This window comes from Tachypleus tridentatus, chromosome 7 (assembly GCF_004210375.1).
Source record: "Tachypleus tridentatus isolate NWPU-2018 chromosome 7, ASM421037v1, whole genome shotgun sequence".
NCBI lineage: Eukaryota > Metazoa > Arthropoda > Merostomata > Xiphosura > Limulidae > Tachypleus > Tachypleus tridentatus.
In genome coordinates this window covers 98,873,167-98,893,484 of record NC_134831.1, presented here as the reverse complement: position 1 = coordinate 98,893,484, position 20,318 = coordinate 98,873,167, and the positions used below count along the sequence as shown (strand labels likewise).

Genomic DNA, 20,318 nt, shown 5'->3' with positions numbered 1-20,318 from the left:
ACTTTTGTAAAGATGCATTTCCAAGTCGAGAGAAAAATTAACCTTTTTTTGAAATACAAGTTCAGGTAAAATGTCAGAGTTTTATTTTACCCTTTATTCCAAAGAGTCGTGTATTTTATTCAGATTCAAACATTAATTCATAATATATTCATTACGTATTTTGAACTACTTCGAGCATATAACCACATACATTTGTTCGTCTTTCACAGCATACTTTTAATACATAGATTCAGAGACCCTTCTGATATATATGCGATGAGAATCGTTTGAGTTTAGGCTTTTGCTGTATGCTGAAAGTCGCCCGAATTTTCAACGAAAAGTTTAAGATAAGGTTTTGAATCAAATTTGTATTAAAACGTGTCATCCTGATTACAAGGGACTGACCCAGGTGTGTAAAACTATCAGGTAAATCATATGGTTACACTGTAATAACACTATGTATCACAGATTCTGTTCCTGGACAATATGTGTTATTTCATAATTGTTTATGTTGTAAAAGTACAGAAAATGGTCATTATTCCCCTCAAACTTTGCTTTTGTGACCTGGATAATGAAATTTAGAAATTAACCTATTTTCTATGTAAAAACAGGCAAATTTACACATTTTCATTTACATAAGGCCTGAATAAAACAACATATGAAGATTTACATGTATTTATACTAAAGTTATACAAAAATGTTTAGAAGCGAGTGGTTTTAAGAGATCTGCAACTAATGTAAACCACTTTCACGTATCAGCCCCTAAATACACGTATACAGGTCACAAAAGCAAAGTTTGAAGAGAATAATAGGTCTTTTCCATTTACTTTAGGCATAAGTAATTGGGAAAACACTTTCTACCTAGGAACAAGAAAAGTAAACATTTTGTTACATAGTGTTATCAATATACATTGCACAGATTAATTTTTTGATAAGGCTGTATCTTTTCGACTACCAAGTAAATAAAAGTTATATTTATGAAGATTTTGTTTTGAATGTATTATCCCCTACACCCAATTGCAAGCCTTAAGGCTTAATAAACGGTTTCAATACTCTGGTGAGCAACACAGAACATTGTTTTGTAGCGTTGTTCTGAACACCCAATGAAACAACTTAATGAAATAATGTGTACTTGTGTTGATGTTTCATACACGAAATGCGATACTGTGATATTAAAGTAAGTCTTCTAATTGCAAGAAACATTTTCTATACAAACTTGACTCGGTTTTAACGGGTGGTCAGCCAGGAAAGTGAAGTGTTCTACCCTAACGTTCCTCGTATGGGTGTGAGGAATTCACCAAAATACGACGTAGGTTTCTGGTTTCCATTGATTCTCTTTTTAACCTTGAGTACAAGAACTACTCCCTTTGTATATCCTGACCAAACCTAACTCTAATGTTTGTTACTTTTATACTAACTGGGAAAAGATGCTAGTAAGTCTTTTTCTGGCGCGTTTCATTCGCCACAAGAGGATGTGGTTGATTCTACTAGCCGCTGGCAAGGTCATTCTAAAGAATAAAAATGTAGGCGTCTAACTCTAATAATGGTTTAGAAGGTCGTGGAGCTAGTTACATTTACTTCGCGTCGTGTTTCCTTTTAATTTATATATTAAACAAGGGCGACAATCATCGGGTCGCACATTAAACAAGGGCGATAATCATCAGGTCTACCTGGCACGTTTCTCCTTCCCCTTCTTTACTGGAGATTTTATTTCGTAACAAATGGATTAAACAACTGGCTTGTCAGAAGCATTACATTAATGGATTGAACAACTGGCTTGTCAGAAGCATTACATTAATGTCTCTGTTGTACGAGAGGTGTTGAAACTGAAGATGGTATACACCACCCCCACTTTTGTAATTTTCTAGAAGGGTACGAACCCTTAAACAGAGCCTCCTTTGGCAACACGGAAGCTACTTTTAGCAGTTCCTTATACTTTGTCTCTGGTTGTAAAATTTGCGTGTCTAGCCACGCACCCCACTTTATAACTCCTTCCTCCACCACTGGTTGCGATAATAGTTTTACAACCTAAGTGCTAAAAGAAAGGAAGTTCAGATAAGTTCAGTCAATATCTATTTAAGTGAATAAGATATAAAATAATAGAAAAAAAATCACCAAAATGAAAGGGTTCTTATTATATTTCAAGTAGTAGGTCACACCACAGTATCTCAGTGATGTCAGGTGGGTGGTAGTGGGTCACACCGGTGTCAGGTGGGTGCTGTTGATTGCTTCCTCCCTTCTTCGGTGCGCATGGCCAGGTGGGTTAAGGCGTTTGACTCGTAATCCTAAGGTCGCGGGTTCGAATACCGGTCGCACCAAACATGCTCGCCTTTTAATCATTCGTGGGGGCGTTATAATGTGACGGTCAATCCCACTATTCGTTGGTAAAAGAGTAGCCCAAGAGTTGGCGGTGGGTGGTGATGACTGTGCTTTCCCTCTACTTATCTTACACCGCTTAATTAGGGACGGTTAGCGCAGATCTCTTGTAGCGTTGCGCGAAATTCAAAAATAAACGAAAAAAAAAATCCTTCCTTCAAGTCTATTGGTTCAAAGTGAGGGACGGTTATGCGCAGATTTCTTTGTATATATCGCTTTGTGCGAAAGTTGATACAAGCACTGTTTTTCTCGATACAGCAATTAATATAAAATGTTAGTAAAGAAACATGTCCGTGTTCTTGGTAATTACAGATTGTGTGGACATTCTTAGGATACATATAGTATTGCACGTAGAAGTTTTGTCTCGAGGGGGCCTATACAAGTTAGTCATAGCTTAAGGCCCTGGGCTTCAGCCCGGTCCGCCCATGCATTAATCTGGAGTTACATAAAGGCTTCGGAAATGATGCCATTCAACAACGACAAAAATAACGAAGGTGGCGAATAATGATTAGTCAAAATTATTATTATTATTATATTTTAACGTTGCATTATATTATTATTATATTTTAACATTAATTCTTAAATCCGTAAGATGCGAGATATAGAATGCAGAGGAATGTATTGCACACCAAGGTTGTTAAAGCACTTGACTCGTAATTCTAGGATCGCGGGTTCCAATCCCCGTCCCATTAGATGTGCTCGTCCTTTCATTTGTGGGGGAATTATAAAGGTATGGTCAATCCCACTATTAACTGGTAAAAGAACAGCTCAAGAGTTTACGATGCGTGGTAATAAATACCTGCATTCCTAGAGGGAATTCCTAGTCTTACACTGCTAACTCTGGTGTAGCTGTGTGCAAAATTCAAAAACATACTTCTCAATCAGAACGACAGTACCCAAACCATTATCAAACAAAACCCCAATGGTAAATATCCGGTTACTATTAATTTAAAAATTTGGGATACGTGGGAAGCTTTTTTAATAAAGGCATGTTTGTGATGCCCCTGAGAGCTTCATTATTTCTGTTAAACACACGTATTCGCATTGAAAATCGAATACTTTTTAATTAATGGGCATTGTTTATTTAAAACTATGTAAACCACTTCATGCGTTTGTTTTGAATTTCGCACAGAAGCTACTCGAGACTTCTGTCCTAACCGTTTATAATCTAGAAATGATGGACTAGAGGTAAGACAACTAGTCAATACAAACTCTTTGGTTATTGTAATTAAATAATTTGGTTTCACTCTCACATCATTATGTCCCCGAAAGAGAAAAGATGTTCAATGAAGGAAGTCGATCGCCCAAATCACAGGCCATTCCAATCCTCAAGTAATAAGACAGATGAGCTCGACTCCAAGACGCACACAAAATGGCACGTGGCATGTCAGTCCTCACTTAGCAAGAAGACCGATTTAGCTCGGTTCTAAAACATACACGCAAAAAAAAAAAGACACGTGGTACAAGCCATGGCTGCTGAAAATGAATTTATTGATTTCCATCCTATTTTATTTTAGAAATTATTTTATTAATCACTGTCACTAGACAAATGTAATTGAATCAAGTTACCTACAGGGTTGTTCCATAATTCAGTACAGCAATGTTAAATTTTAACAGTTGAAACAAATGCAACTTAAATCATTCGTTATGGTGCGAACATTTCCAAAATGGCGTAGCATGACTGTAATGAGTTAAACATTATTAGTATTAAATCTTGTAACACTACATTATTTTCCCGTTCATTAGGGATTCTGAAGAATTAGTAGAGTATATAATAATAGCATTTCAACCACATTATGGTCGGCATATTTATAATTGCCGAAAAGTCCGAACGAAAACAAAGTTCTTTAGCGATAAAGAAAAAGGAACTCGGATTATCTTTATCGCAGAAAAAGTACCATATTGAAATATCTAAAGCTTCATTTCAGAATATTTAAATGTACGCAAATAACAATTGAGATTTTCAAATCAAAGTTATTATGATACGAAGATTTTAACAAGTTGTCTTCAAAACGAAACGAGTAGTCTAACAATGTCTGTAACAACTAGTAACAATGATAGATTTTCTATATTCATTCACTGACAAAACTATGACTATTTGTTAGTAAATGCGTGTGTAAAATCAATACTGAGCTTTTCCACCAAACTCGTGCCACGTGTACAGTGAGTATTAAGTATTTCTTGTAAAAATAGTTCAAAGGAATCGTCTTTGTTTCTAAACTTTGGGATTTTCGATTGAACTGAATATTTCTTAAAATAATAATGCTTTTATGTAATTATTATAAAGTATCGGGAAATAAACGACACAAATCAACAATAACAAGTAAACAAAGAAACGGACTTTGTGTGATGGCAGTTTAAATATTTGACAAATATTAAGCCGTACAGTTACTGAGGTCACCGATCTTACGAAATCCTTTCTTAAAACAAATTTACATTTGTGCATACAAATACACAGCATCGGGAATCGTCCATGTTACATGTAAAAACAAGCTGGCTTTCTGAAGTCTCAGTAGCTATACAGACTATTAGAACTACCCTTTGTTTAGAGCAATAGATCTAAGTAATCAGATTTATTTAATTATTCAAACCAGCCCATGGGTAGTCGATATGGACATAAGCTCAGCATGGATAGTTAAACTAAAATATATTCATTCAAGATTTCGCATGTCATGCATTCAGAAAAACAAAAATAATTTGATAAAACCAGTCATCACTACAAAAAGGGTAAGATAAACCAGTTATCACCACACAGTTTCTAAAGCTAGTCATTACTACAAAAAGAGTCAGATAAACCAGTTATCACCACACAAATTTTATTAAACTAGTTGTAATTACCAAAAAGATTTAGGAGAACCAGTTATTTCAGAAAAATTGAGGTAAACCAGTCATCACTACACAAAGACCATTTAAAACCAGTCACCATTATAAAAGGAGTTTGTAAAACAATTTAGTTTACATTGTACTAAAACTACAACCGGTCATCATTGCACATACAAAATTAGGTAAACTCGTCGTCCACAGCGACTTTGGTAAAAGCAGTCATCACTTCATAAAGATTAGATAAAACCGTCTTTAGACAAAATATCGCGGTTCTTAAAGTCTAATATGCCACTTAATAAATATTATACGTTCTATTCGTCAATATTATTCATTCAAAACTTTGATTATCTAATATCACAAACTAAATACATTAAAATTACACGAGGCACTAGAAATCCAGCTTTTAAAACTATCCGAAAAAGAAGTTAAAAATCATCAGTGATTGTTTATCAAGAGATCCTCAATAAACAAGTGAAATTCAAGCAAGCAGTACATTGCTCTCTTTCGCCCAAAAAAAGAGAAAAACAAACATTTACTAAAACCAGAAATTCTCAGTTATATCTACTCTGTTATATAATGACAGTGTCATATCCTAGTCTGTTTATGTACCAACTGGCTTATTTTAACTACAGTCAAGAGTGTGTGTTAGTTGTCCCGTTTTGTTTTACAATAACAAAAGGTATCTAGGTACACTATTTCTACAACAGTCTTCTGTGTTATAGCCAAGGGTATCTTTGAATACATCCTTTCTGAATTAATTGGCTCGTTCTGCTATACAACTACAACTATGAATACCTATGGGTATACCCTTTTGCTCTCACTGAACTGCTCTGTTACCTAACTACACTCAAAGGAACCACACAAGTATACCCTCATTACATTAAGTTTGCTTGTTTGAGTTTATTTTAAGAATATTATCCTCAATTTTACTGGCAAACACGAAAATTCCACAAGAAAAAATATTGCTCCAGGTTATCCTAAAGTAAACAAACGTTGACATTGAATCACTTGTGTATTATATTTGTTTGAAGTCTATAGCACACTAAAAACTCTACTGACCTCTGTCTCTAAAATAATATCCGAACTGGATGAATCACGGTCATTACTGTAGTAGTAAATACTGAAATGGCTCTGCTTTAATCGAAATCAATTAGTTTATTGTTGTTTTGTTTATTTAGTGTTTATTACCCATTCATAGGAAGAAAAGGAACGACTAGCATCCCTCTACAAATGTGATACAAACACGTGTTGAATCGTATGACCTCCTACCATATTGATTTTCCTAAACATTTCTGATGAAATGAGTGATTCTTCAGTTAATGGACAATCTACAAAAAAGCGGCTTCTTTCTATAATACTGATAAAGAGTTGTTTTTGTAAATTTTGGTTGAAAATCTGGAAGAATTTAACTCATTTTTATTCTTCTACGACAAACTTTTTTTTTTTTTGTAAGTTTTGCTTAAGATCTCAAAATACGAAGCGAAAGAAGACATGGTTACTGACCCCAAAAACTCGTGGGTGTTATTTGTTATACCAAACTGGTAGTGGAATTTTTGTGGATCCTCCCTGACTTTCTCTCCTAGGTCGAAACTTGGGGGACTGTTGATTATAACCGAAACCACGACTTGGTGGGCGATCAGAATCTGGAGAGTATAACATGGTTGGTGTTGATGAAGTGCTCTCAACATCGTTCAAATGTGAATCTTCTTGTTCATTTTGTAATTTATTCTCGATTTTCTCTCGATAGTTACTTATAAATCTCTGCATTTCATTGAAAAATGTGTCATCTGTGGCTAAATCAATGTCTTCTAGAAGTTTCTGCACTTTAGTAGCTGTTACAATCGATTTGGCAGGGCTTGATTCGGCACTTCGGGACTTGAGGTTTGTTTTAGTCTTAATAGGAGAAATGTTGCTTCCTCTAGAAGGGTTACGACAGAAATCGGGGCTGATGGAAGATCTAGTGGAACGCTGTCTGAAAGCCCACGTTTTACTTCCTGTGTCCACTTTTGGCCGAACGTCTGTCGGGGGTTTATATGAAAACCGTCCTGGAGTGTTTCTGGTCAAAGATGATCCAAGTCCACCAATATCACTAGCTTGAGAATAACATCTAGGAATAGTTGATGTACAGCTTGAAGAATCTGTTAACGAACATCGGTCTTTATGACCATAAACTGATGATCTGGAACTGTTCTGGCGATTCATCTGGACTCTTTCGCTATATTTGCACCAGTATAAATTTTCCGTGCTTTGAGATTTATAACTAATGTTTGGTGTCATTTTCCTTCCAGATGGGCTTACTGAAACTTGTTTGACTTTCTTTACAGACTTTAAAGTTGGTGTGCTACCGTCGGACAAACTTGAATCCACAGGGGCATCTTTAGAGACTTGTCCAGGAGTTTGCTTTGTGTCCTTTAACCTAGTTTTTCCCATGTCCCTAACTTTTCGCTGGTCATCTCCCGAAAGGACTGAACTTGTTTCTGACGATTCGGGACCAAAGCCAGAGTCACAACCATCTGACAAATATACACGGGAACAGTTGTCAACCATGTCCCCATTTTCTGACATGCAATACAACTTCCGAAGACTGGATTTTCGGGGTTGACTAGAGATTCGAGAACCTGCTCGACTTTCTCCTTCAGAGAATTCGGAAGAACTATCTGCAGTGCAGGGTAGTGGCCGCGATGACCTTGCAAACTTGCCTTCCTCTTGAGATGAACTTTCACTATAGTAATATAGGCTGGCACTAGATGTCGACGAGTCGTCGCTGTAGTGAGAACTTCTTGACGGTTCACGTGGTGGAATGTCATGTGTGTCAGTAGATGGGCCAATGTCTTGCTGACCCGAAGAAATGGCCAACATGCGTCGACGTGTTTGTGGTGACGTGGAGAGACTGAAGTTGTACGGTGAAGATCTGCAAGGAATTTAAAAAATATAATCATTAAAATGATTTACATCAAGACAAACCTTGTGTGATTTAGAAACAGTACATATACGAGACTGGCGAACAGAGGTTAAGACTAATAGACGGTGTATCACCATCGCAATGAGAGTTACACTTCTTTAGCCAACTCCAAAACCCAGGGTAATTCTATACCCCATATTACAGACTATATACCCTGTGGAACCTTTTGATTTGTGCAGAGTTTTATTTTCATTTACGGTTTTTTTTGTTCATTAGAAAATAGTTATATGTATGAAGTATGGTTTGTCTACTTGCATGTTTTAAAATAAGAAAAATGCAAGGTGTGTGTGTGTTCCTTATAGCAAAGCCACGTAGCCTCGTGTAACTTCAAACTTCCTTCACTAACATTTCTCCAGATGTAGTAACCCTAATGTATTAATCTTCCTATTGTTTCTTCACTGTTTCCAGAACATTCAGTCTTGCTGGATCAACAATACATTCAGCCCCCCATCGAAATATGTTTGATTTAAGTACTAAGTTACACAATCAGCTATCCGTGCTTTGCTCACCACGGGTGTCGAAACCCAATTTTTGGCATTATTAATCTTCAGATATGCCGCGGGGGAGGGTGAGGCACCGAAATATTAAGTGATGCTTCTTGATGCGACTTAAAATGGAAATTATTTTCTGACAGTGTGGATCGTGTTCAAGTGTTGGTTGTTAAGGAAATTAATATTTGCTCTTTTATTGTATCAAAACATTCACAATTTTACGTTATTAGTAAACTTGCGTCTCCTGGCAGATCAGCAGTAAGTTTACAAGTTTACAATGCTAAATCCGGGGTTCGACTCCCAATGGTAGTCAAGGCGCACAAAGCCCGTTGTGTAGCTTTGCGCTAAACACAACAAACTTTAATTAAAAGTATAGGTGACGTCATGTTAATTTATACTAGTTATTAAATAACCCACCCCTTGTAAATAAAGGGCCCAAGAGTTTTGAAACACGTTGATTATTGGATTGATAAATTTATTATAATAGTGGAAATAAAAATATATAACTATTTTGTGCAAATTATAGCGTTGGAACAATTTACGATTTGTAACATTTCTTTTACCACTGTTAAAAATCATAAACATCAAATCAAGAGATAAATACTAACTGTTCCGATTTAACCAAACATTGAGGAAGATGTATTTGATGGGTGTGTAGTTTTGAATAGCATTTTGCACCGTCAACTTGAAACATTCGAAATAAAAAAAAAAAACATACGTGTTAATATGTTATACAGTACAAACACGTACCTGTTGTACGTAACCTTCATATTAGTTGACCCGTCCTTTCCTGGAGTCATGGACACTTTAGCCGATGACGATGACCTGTGGCCTGTAATTAATTTCAAAATTACATCGCAAAAACTTCATTAAATATGTCCTGACCAAACATCGTTCAACAGTCGTTTTGTTCCCATAGTGTGAAAATCATTAAATATGTCCTGACCAAACATCGTTCAACAGTCGTTTTGTTCCCATAGTGTGAAAATCATTAAATATGTCCTGACCAAACATCGTTCAACAGTCGTTTTGTTCCCATAGTGTGAAAATCATTAAATATGTCCTGACCAAACATCGTTCAACAGTCGTTTTGTTCCCATAGTGTGAAAATCATTAAATATGTCCTGACCAAACATCGTTCAACAGTCGTTTTGTTCCCATAGTGTGAAAATTAATATTCCATTTCATTAACATTGCAGACGAGTAGAAACTTTGTGACCTTTATGATGAAGTACTACGTCTGTGTTGCACCTGAGCGAGTGGAAACGAGTGATAACTTATATTAGCGTAGAAGCAAACGCACGTAAAATCTCTTCACGTGAAAAGAATACACATCAACATTGGTGTAATTCTTTCACCGGTGGCATGCGACAAGTTTTTTTTCTAGAATATTCTTATGCAGGCCCACAGTGAGTACAGTTTCGATTGTTCAAATTGTACGTTGCAAACTATGTTAAAGCAGAAATATTTACCGTTAACACTTGGAAAACACAATGCAAACATTTTGTTTGTGGCAGGTTGTGTTTGTGCGAGAACTCGCACAATTGGAATTTTCGAAGTCGGAATATCCACCCGATAACGTAACTTTCAAATTACCTACTGTTCATTAACTGGTTAGTTGAAGAAAAACTAGCATGCGAACTCGACAGTTCTTTCGAGTGATGAACACGTTAATTGAATAAAGGTAATAAACATGTTTAAATAAATAAACAAATGATACCTTAATTATGACGTATTGTGACGTAATATTAACAGAAACCTACTCGCTCCAGTAGGAAGTACTGTCAAACAACGTCTCCACCAGTACCATGTTTGTGGTATCCCAATCAGCCCGAAGAGCCCTGGTTTGGGGGCGAAAGGCCTCGTCGACACTAACTATAGTACACATAGTGTGATTGTAAGTGTGTTGTGCACCTGTGTTACTTCCATACCAATATTGTTGTAGGCATGCATTTCGAAAAGTTATGTCTAATGCACGTTCGGTAGTGGGCAAAATTTATATTCAACCATAACTAAAGTACCACATGTTTTGGCCAATCGGTTGACAAAAATCTATTCCCAAACACTTAATTGCCATCTAGAACAACTTACGCTCGTGTTCTACACAACGTTGGGAAAGTGATAGTCAAGGAAACCTATATTGGTGATGGGAAACTCGCCATGTTGTAACATTTAAGTGGTAATAGGAAACTCGCCATGTTGTAACATTTAAGTAAGAATTTCTTATGTTAAGTTTAAGGAACCAAAATTAAAAACAAATCCAGTGTCTGAATTTAATAGCAAAACAAAAAGCGGAGGAATATGGTGAAGCGGAGGTACACGGTGAACTATTACTATTAATGAAAAAACAAGCAAACTTACCAATTCGGCATTGACAGGGGTCGTGCTTATCTAAATAATGCTCCAGAGTGTCCCACCCACCTCCTACCCGTACCATCACGTGGTTCCGAAGAATCTAAGAAGACAAACAGCTCACTTATAACATTAACTAGACCTTTGACCTACTGCTCCAAAAGCTTTACTAATAGCATCATTAAAATTGTGTTTCGTTAAACTGTTCAAATATGTCAAGAGGACCATTAAGTGAACCTGTCTGCCAACAGCTGCCTTGATTTAGTTTATATCACCAGATGATGTGTTGATACATAGTCGTGTCCCAGCTGCCACTGTGTCGCTTTGTTTCGACACACGAGATATCCGAGACAGTTTGGTATATTCTAAATCTTGCCCAAAGTTACACGAGGGCTATCTGCGCTAGCCGTCCCGAACTCAGCAGTGAAAAACTAGAGGAAAGGCGGATAGTCATCACAACCCACCGCCAACTCTTGGGTTTCTTTTACCAACGAAGAGTAGGATTAACCGTAACTTTATATAACTTGACCAGGGCTGGAAAGATGAACATGTTTGGTGGGAAGGGGATTCGAACCCACGACCCCTCAGATTACGAGTCGAATTCCCTGACTTTGTCATGCCATACCTGTCTGGAAGATAAAATATCGACTATTCTGTGCTTGTAAGTGTCAGTCTAGTGCAGTTGAACTGTTAATTGAAATTTTAGGTATTAGATTAACATACTTAAGGACTTTTTGCTTTGTTTTTGCAGTTAATATTTATATTGCATTTATGCTATTTAATATTCTGACCCCAAACTGTAGTAAGATATTTGTAAGGTGATCATCTTGGTTTAACTTGCCAATAAGAAGGAAACAGATAGTCAGTAAAACGTAGAGTTTAATATACAAAAATGAAACCCTTGCTTTTACATGTATGATAGTGAAAAAACTTTAAGTCACGTGACGTGAAACCCCCAACTTCGAGACATTTTTTTATCAGACTTTCATGTAGATTTGCTATAGGGGTCACGATTTTCCAGTTTCGCCTCCGTTTCCCGTCACGGAGAACTTTCATCCATTCGTATGTACAGAAACAAAATGGACAGCAGAATCTGCTGCGCGTAGTGGAGCAAAACGAAGGTGAAAAGGTCACACGCAGATTCGACATTTTTTGTATCTTTGAAGAAGGAAAAAATTCAAAAGTGATTACTATACAAGGCTGCAAATCTCTCATAGCCACAATACACTTTCATCTCTACCGCCGACTGGCGCCCCAAGTAAACATTGGCACCACAGGTAATCGGCAGGTTTTAATTAATACACCTGATATCTTACAATTCATTTGGAAGTTAATTTTGAACAGAGGTTTTCTGTTTATTTTCGCACAATATTCAGGGTTTCTTGGCCTAACAGAAGTTAAACTAATGGTCACTAAATTACAAATATTAAATAGTTTAATTATGAGCAAACAGTTCTAATTTAAATATTTTATTTGCATTTTGCGCGTATAGTTTTATGTTTTGCACTGCTGCCAACAATACATAAACTAGAACATTTTTATAGTTTTTAAGTGAAATACACAAAGACGGACTGAAACACCTCTTACATTTCCTTCCAAATTCCATCCTTCAAATATACCTATAAATACGCCCTTCGATGACTCGGCATTAAGGTTGGTGGGTTATGTTCAAAATTTGTGGTTTGATACTCTGTGATAGACACAACACACGACCCATTGTGTAACTTCTGTTTAGAATGCACAAATATAATGATTCCTTCGGACCGAATTGACCAACAGGAACTGTGCAGGACTGAAAACAGCTTTGTGATTAAAAAGCACAACCTTAATTTGTGCCTATTGCATCGACTAAGGGTACTCGATGTATGTGACGCCCTAGACATCCGCTTATATTGCCTACCCTTAATTTCAGCCTGGAACTCTGCTGTGTGCTGAAATATCCTATTTAACTACCATAATGTGTTTGAAACTTTCACTCACATATTATCCCTACCCTTTAAGTACCAAGGAATAGAGAGAGAAGAAAGGGCTACCCTCAGAAGTATTTGGGGTCAGATCTTACTTAACATGGTAAAAACCAATCGTGCTCCCCACTTTGTGTCAGTGGTTGCGCTACGATAATGACGGTCGATCCCCAGTATTCAATCTTCTCTCCAGTTCAACATTAGAGACGGCTGTGCGTAGACAGATCTGAAGTCAGTTTACTCGAAAATTTCGAGAACTAACACTGAAATTACTTTATAATGACTTCCTTCCCATAGTTCGCTATGTTCTTCCGTTTTCTTATGGAAAGCTACGCAATGGATTATCTGCACTCTTGTCCACCGCGGGGAATCGAAACCTATATTTTGGCATTACAAGTCCGTACACTTACCTCTAACCTACTGAGGAATCCCCCCCTTTGAGTTGATTAGAAACTAGCTTTCGGAATAATTTTTAACTGTACTAAAATCAAAATTGCAGTTAATAGCACTAAATTTTGAGTACTGTGGTATACAATCCATGTCACAAGTGAAACAATATAAAAACGAAAATGCACATCACGTGACGGGTTCATACGGGTTCTTCACAGCGTTTAGCCCGCTAAGAAAGTTGCTCCGCCCAAACATTCTTGCATACTTTTTATTGCCAACCCATATACTGAAGGTAGAAATGTGGCAACAGCATATACATACTGTCTTTCCACTGAAATTTCATTAGCATTAAAATCTGTATAAATAATTAAAATACGAAGCGGAACCACATCCCCTCGGGGACATATCTTCTGGCATGTCCTACTTTGTCCTTTTTAAAATCATTTCAAAACATACAATAATCCTACATACACAGCCAATAAATGAACCAGAATCGATAGCGTAAATAAATCCATACCAAGCATTTTAGATTTTCAGAAGCCAAAGAAATCTGGACATTTTACGACGCATCAAAATGTTTATATTTAATTAGTTTTACATAAAAGGCACTAGAAAACTTGTATCATTGGGTACGGTTTTAAATAACCTAGTAATAGTACATACACATCGTCCGTGGGCGTAAAGAAACAAAAAACGGGCGAACCAAGTATGCCTTTAAGGTAAAAAATATATCTTATTGGTAACCGATTTGGATGTTAACAAAATAGGCTATACAGAAAGTACACTAGTTCTGATTTGTTTCGAATAAAATAAGTTGTTTCAGTCACTTGTGGTAACTGTTGAACTGTAGCTTCATTACACTTTAAGTGAAATTGTATGCGGATGTTTTATGTAAACGTATATACCCATAAATTATACATCAAAAAAAGGAAAACGAGTTATGTAATATTTAAAACGAACAATGTAGTGACAGTTATCGCTACTAGATGGCGGTAGTACTCACCCTAACAAAAATGAGAGTTTTTGTGTCTCCAATGCGATATTTCCCATCTGATACTCTAATCATTGGGAACTGGAAAGGGCAGGTACATCGATTCAAAAGTTCCACAACCTGAAAGATATGTGGAAAATAAACAATGGATTAAAATTCGTGTTTCAGTTTTCCTTTAAACTTTCCTAGATATACACTAGAGAAAGTTATTAATCTAATAAGTTGGTAAAGATACGATACTTGTAATGGTAATGTTTAAATTGATGCTAAAAAATCAACTTTATTCACAAACGAGTCTGACTTTGCATTAGTAGAAATTAATATACTGATATGTTATTTACTTTTCGGGTTTCGTATACATGTAGGTAACAAAACTGTCAACCTAGTTTTCACTAAACAAATATATGACTGCGGGTTTATACCGAATAATTATGTCGTTCTGAATGACCTACATAATATATTTAACGTAGCCATTAGAATGATTAGGTAATGGTAGTTCCAAACAAAATAAAGGCGTGTACCATATGGTTAGTAATTCTTCAATGCAAGTATCAATTTTCTAATTTATTTCTACACGAACGTGCCTTGTAACTGAACGCATCGACACGCGGTCATTTTTCGAAGCGTGATCCAACATCGAAGCAGGAAGTGCTTGTTACAAGAAAACCTAAGGTACCAGTGTTGTTGTTACCAATTAAAATTAACGTTTTTCGATGTCATTCTTACTTAATTTTTGGTTCAAAATATATTCAAATAAGAAATAGGATTATTATCTTGATATCTTGCATTCACATGTTTTTATTTTACATTTTATTGAAAATAACTTTCAATCTTTGTCGGTAGTCAATACAAGGCTTAAATAAATAGGCAAGATGACGACTCATGAAATATTGGTGGTCGTGAGTAGGCTTAAATGAAGACTAAGCAAGATATAGACTCTTGAAAGGTCTAGGTTTTGCGAGTGGAGTAAAATATTCTGGAACGTCTGGAAATCACACAGAAAAGTTATCACTTCAAAAGACAAAATTTAAAAAATATTTAGTCAAGTTCAGACGTTGAATTAAAAAAATATATTCACAGTATTTGAAAAGACAAAATTTAGTAATATCGTCGTTTTCCAAACTGCATTTCGCATGGTGTGTTAGAAATATTTCTGAGGGTGTGAAGAAAGAAACCACGTATGGTTTAAAAGTTCGTACCACCCTATTCCCTTTGTCCGTTAATTAATATTTAGAGTAGCCTAATTCATGAATGTCAAATGTGGGGAAAAGTGCTGTTTGAGAGATTTCATTCGTTACATCAGACGTATGTGGAACTGGATTCTCATGTTAAACTGCGGACAGACTAAATGCTATACCTAATATGATAATTCAGTTCTCCAGTAACACTCAATATTAAAACGGATTTGGAAACAAAAGAAGCGACAACACTTTTTTTGTAATGGGAGAAAATAACAAAAAACTAAACTCCTTTAAGACTAAGTGTAATGAAGCAGACTTACTAAATAAACATTGGTTTAATTACAAGAAACAGAAAATGTGAGGATAACCCGATTAGTTCAGAGACTACATTTCATACGTGCCTAGTCTCGGCAGGTCACTTAACTCTATTAAATGTTTTAAATAAACTTAATATTTTATAAACTTCCAGCATTCGAATACCACAATTAAAAATGTTATGAGCCAAGCGTGTGTTTACCCCCAATGTGTGCGCTTATATATCAAGTACAATATATTAAAAATTGTAGTTACATTTTTTGGGACAAATGAAAAGCACGAACAAAATAACTGAGTATAGCAAGGTTCTTACATCACCTACCGTGTTTCTCCGAAAATAAGACAGGACTTATATTAATTTTCTCTCCAAAATATGACACTAGGGCTTATTTTCGGGGGATGTCTTATTTTGATATATTAAAAAAAATGAAGTTACAAAGTAAAACTATTAAACTAACCATTTAAAATAAACTATTATTAAACTATTAAACTAACTGATTAATACTTAAACAAACTAATTAACTAACTATTAAACAAATTAATAAATTATTTTTTTTATTTCTTTCCTCTTCCTGCCACTCTTAACTAGGGCTTATTTTAAGGGTAGGGCTTATATTAAAACTATCCCCAAAAATCACACTAGGTCTTATTTTATGGGTAGGTCTTATTATCGGAGAAACACGGTAGTAACAATAGGTAACTTCTAATAGTATTGTTATCTGTGAAAGTACAAACCACAACAAATAAGTGATAATGTATTCTGATACATCGTAGGTAGAAACGTATCGGATAACCTTGGAATTCCATGTGATATTTTATCAATACATCGTGTATCAAAGGCCCTCAAGTTCGACAAAATGAAAATGTATATTGAAAAAAAAAAGAAAAAAAAAGGCTAAATTCGTATAAAAACATTCGATGTACGGGAGGTATTGCCACCATGTTGTTCCCTCGATATGATTGTTTCTGAAACATCGTCTACTTCAAAGGTAGTGTTGTCATGAAAACTCAGCTCCTCTCAGTTTTAGGTGATAATTCAATTCTAGCAATATTTGTCATTATTTTGTCGTTTAATTCAAAATATTCAATAGTTTTCTTTTCCCCCCAGTATTATACGAACCTGTGCAAGGAAAAACTCTGCAAAGTGTTCTCGAATGTGTATTTCATGAAAAAGTATAAACCTAAACAAAGTAAAGTTGTGAACAGTATAATAACACCATCATAAAGCTGCACTAGGGCTATCTGTGCTGGCGTCCCTAATTTACAGTGTAAGACTAGAGGGAAGGCAGCTAGTCATCACCACCCACCGCCAACTCTTGGGCTACTCTTTTACCAACGAATAGTGGGATTGACCGTCACATTATACACCCCCACGGCTGGGAGGGCGAGCATGTTTAGCGCGACGCGGGCGCGAACCCGCGACCCTCGGATTAAAGTAACAACATTAATTTTTTTTTTAACACGTTGCTACGAATGAAATCACGTTAAGTTCCTATCTCTAATAATGTATTTTAACTAGTACTTGTAAAACTTGTACTTTAAATACCATATGCTGAGAATAAAAGTATTCGACCTCTTAACATGTTTTTATTTCCATACATGGAATCTGATTAGTTTTCAAAGACAACTGTTGGCTCTTTTAAACAGCACGTGCAGAGAGTCAAACCCCAAGAAGTAACAATTACATCATTAGTGAAAGGCCTTTCGACCAAACCAAATACCAACTAGTATCACCATACATTCGTGACCTACAATATTAGTTTATAAAAAGAAACAACTGATGCCCGACGTTAGTAAATCTTCAGTAGACAGCTGTTGACGGCTTCTCAAGATAGCTTACACGTCATTATGAAAACAAAAGATAGTCATACAACAGCGCTTCAAACAGCGACAAGCTCCACGGTATTTGAATGTGGGTTCATTATACTCCAAACCATATAAATTTCACACAGTGTTAAAGTGATTCGCAGACATACATAATGTGAGATCGCTTGCATAAACAACAATGTTGCTGTCTGGAACTTATAAGTGGATTATTGGCTCATAGAGGTCGTGTACTATGAAGTGTTAAAAATATAACTAACTAAATAAATAAATATCATTAGATGGAGATTTTATCGTATCAATAACCGCATTACTTTCTACGCATCTAATTTCAATTGTTTCAAAACTGATGATCTACGAGGTCCATTGTTATCACAAGACTTGCGGTTTACAAACGTAATTTCGTTGTTTCAATGAAATGGGACAGGACTGGTACGAGACCTACAGAGTTTCTTTTGATAAACAGTAGCAAAAAAGGTTGTATAATTCGCCCCTGTTTAATATTACTCGCTGACGTGTTGTGTAATGGGGATAAACCTACTAAAAAGACACGATTGTAACAAAATTACAATACACAACTGGCCTAATCTTTTCTGCTTAAGAGGTATTTAGTTGAAACAAGTTACACTGCAAATGTATCTATAAACACAGAATACTTTCATTCATATATAGAAACAATGAAACACTTAACTTAGGAGCCGGAAACTATACTTGTACAAGTAGTGACGGCCTCAGGAGGAGGTCACTGAAGCAGCTACATCAGTGGCCGAGTCGATTGTACATTCTAGTATCGAAACTCGAGAACCTAATCCAGAGTACTCGCATTGAGTTCCGCATCTTTGATGTGTACAACTTGAAGGATCTGTTAATTTTGACACGATGTATTCACAACTTAACATGTTATTACGTCATTACTTCACAAAAGTTTACACAAGATTTTAGTATGTATAAACTTAAATAATGATATACACTGTGCGATGGTCAGTATGTCTTTGGAATGGCAATAAGAGCCACAGAAAGCACAACTACCGTCACTACATTTTTCTCTACCTCTTCCTACACAGTGTTTCAGTTAAGGGTCACTGGCCGCAGAAGTATCTTACCAACCGAAGTTGAAAGGTTACGAGTCAGTGAAGGAAGTGAATACAACTTGAATGACTATCTTCATGGTAGATATTAGAATAGAAACTTCAGTTGAGTTTACGTAGTACTACAATAGTTGCGGCCATTTTTTAAATTACATTCCTTTAGAAAAAAAAATGCTAGTGCCCTCCCCTACACTGTATATGTTGTGCTGTAGAAATTGTGTTTATGACGTATTGACGTCTCGTTATTTGTAAACGTAGTTAACGTAATATATAATAAATGGCCAATATCAAAAGTGGTGCTGGAAAGGCTGTGAACATTAACATGGCCATTGTTCCATCCCATAAAGTTCAATTAAGATGGGACCAACGGGTAATTTAAGACGGACAAACAGGCTTTGTGCCACACACACACACACACACAAATATTAGTATGTTTTTAGATATTTCAGTATTTCCTTGAAGTATATTAAGATACGGCGGTTCACTTAAAGAGTACAATTCAATTTTGCCATTATCACAAAATAGTCCTGACGTTTTGCTCTACAAAAAGTACGTTACATACATCTTTTTCCAACGTCACATACATACTTTGATTCACAGCTATGATATGGATCGTAACCATAAGCTGTTTAGAAGTACATTCTAGATCTCCATCCAATAACAACAACAACCCTTCTTTAAGCTTGAACCATAAGCTGTTTAGGAGGTACATTCTAGATCTCCATCCAATAACAACAACAACCCTTCTTTAAGCTTGAACCATAAGCTGTTTAGAGGTACATTCTAGATTTCCATCCAGTAACAACAACCTTTCTTTAAGCTTGATGTTCTCTTATTTTACTCTCCTCTAACAATAACTTCTGCAGCTGATTCTTTCTGTGACGACTTCCTTCTTACAGAAGTTTCATCAGCTGTCTCTAGTGCTCTTCCACCTGTCACTTTCCTATCTTTACCTCGTGACAGCTTCTTTCGTTTGGACATCGTGCGTGCGTACGATATAAAGTTCATTGTTTTTGAAATTACTATTTAATACTGATTATAAGAATCACATACTATTTACTTACAATTAATATCGAGGCGGAAAGGAAGTTAACAGCGACCCCTTTTGTCTTCATATAATTATTTGACTGGCCACGTTATATAATAGTTTGTTGTTTTTGTAAAGTCGTGGTGCCATCTATGAATGTAGTTAACGTCAGCTTACGTAGACAATAATAGAGGCTGAATAACAGCAATAACTGGAGGTAGAGGTGATTGTGAATCCTCCAATAGCATGCCGTTTATTCCAAACTATCACCCCACAAAATTTGTTTCACATTGGCCAACCTATCTAGGAGTAGTTAGGTAAAGGATAAACAGACAGACGTTTCGTATACTAGCCAGGCTTGTGAAACTAATATATATAGATGCACGGCGATCAGCAACACAGACCTTCTGATCAACTATATGGAATATTAAAGGCTAAGAATGGGCAAACCAGCCTCCTATGTAACACTGGGTGTTCACTTGGGCAAACCAGCCTCCTATGTAAATTACGTTTATATAAACCAGTCACAGTGGGATTTTTACCTTTTGAAGCGCG

At 36.0% G+C, this 20,318-nt stretch overlaps 1 pseudogene across 1 annotated transcript in view; it reads right to left on the bottom strand.

Moving 5' to 3' along the window:
- Positions 1-3,825: 3,825 nt before the first annotated feature.
- LOC143256267 (uncharacterized) overlaps positions 3,826-20,318 on the bottom strand; it is a 60,481-nt pseudogene continuing 43,988 nt past the window's right edge. Inside the window, exons 2-5 of the transcript XR_013031222.1 lie at positions 14,341-14,448; positions 10,993-11,086; positions 9,382-9,463; positions 3,826-8,089 (exon numbers count right to left, since the gene is read on the bottom strand). The product of XR_013031222.1 is annotated as an uncharacterized LOC143256267 (transcript). The remainder of the gene's footprint in view (positions 8,090-9,381; positions 9,464-10,992; positions 11,087-14,340; positions 14,449-20,318) is intronic.